The sequence below is a fragment of the Pelophylax lessonae genome (genome assembly GCF_965119305.1).
Source record: "Pelophylax lessonae genome assembly, chromosome: 5".
Lineage (NCBI taxonomy): Eukaryota > Metazoa > Chordata > Amphibia > Anura > Ranidae > Pelophylax > Pelophylax lessonae.
Window position 1 is genome coordinate 358,144,625 of NC_138772.1, and position 1,219 is coordinate 358,145,843.

General features: G+C 37.2%; 1 pseudogene across 1 annotated transcript; it reads left to right on the forward strand.

Annotated features, from left to right (window-relative positions):
* Window positions 1-245: 245 nt before the first annotated feature.
* On the forward strand, window positions 246-503 carry LOC309556677 (small nuclear ribonucleoprotein F-like; annotated as a pseudogene). The gene has a single exon. The product of its transcript is annotated as a small nuclear ribonucleoprotein F-like (transcript).
* The last annotated feature ends 716 nt before the right edge of the window (window positions 504-1,219 follow it).

Here is a 1,219-nt window from a genome sequence, read left to right on the forward strand (position 1 = left end):
ATTGAAATTTTTTACAGAAAGGCCAATTCTTGCTTTCATCAAATGTACCTGTACAGGGTTACGGTGTAAAGGCACCACCAACACAAAAAGCCCAATTTTTGACAGGAGTATATACTTTAAATTTTTTACAGAAAGGCCAATTCTTGCTTTCATCAAGATTACCTCTAGCCATTTCCGGCGGTGTGTTCTTGGAGCATTCTGCGGGGAACGTTTCTTTTCCTTTCAGTGGTGGCTTCAGCAGCAGAATGGGTTTGCCACTAAACCCAAAACCATTCCTTAATGGCCTTACTGGTAAACCAGTAGAGGTGAAACTGAATCGGAGTATAGAATACAAGGGATATCTGGTCTCTGTGGATGGCTACATGAACATGTAGCTTACCAATACAGAAGGATATATTGATGGAGCATTGTCTGGACACCTTGAAGAAGTTCTAATAAGGTGTACTAATGCATTGTATATACGAGGAGTGGAAGAGGAAGAAGATGGTGAGATAAGAGAATAGAGGAATTTCAAAATTAGATTTTTTAAATTTGTTTTGAAACTTCTCTTTAGGGGGTATTGTTGGACATTTTTTTGTATGTTTTGTTAAAAAAAACAGATTTTTTTTTTTTGAAGAGTACCTCTATGGGGTTACGGTGTGAAGGCACCACCAACACCCAAAGCCCAATTTTTCCAAACCTGTTACTTCTATCCAAAGTCTGTGAAAGAGACACCAGACTTTATCAAAAGAAATTGTTAACCTTGGCCTGAGTGTACTATAATTTGGCTTCTTCACATAAGGCTTGCTCACTGTGGTGCAAAACTTTGTTATTTCCATCCAAAGTCTGCCAAAGAGACTACTTTGTGGCCTCATCATACAGACTGGCTTCCCAAGCTGTTGTTTCCAAAATAAAGAAAGCATGCAGGGAAAATCAATTTAAATGTAATTTTTTTCTTTATATATGTCAGTTTTGCTGCAGCAGGTTCTATAAAAGGTACAAATGCACTACTTTACAAGCAGACTTAGGGGACCTCTGAGGCACAATATTTAAAGGAATTTTTTATTGTTTCACTTTAAGCATCATAAAGATCACTGCTCCTTTAAAAACTTTTTTAAAAGTTTTCTTTGCAATAATACACGTCCCCGAGGTTAGTACCTGGGCCCTCATATTCTTTTTATGGATAGTAACTTGCATATAAGCTTTCAAAATGGGCACTTCTGATTTTTTAAGTTTGGGT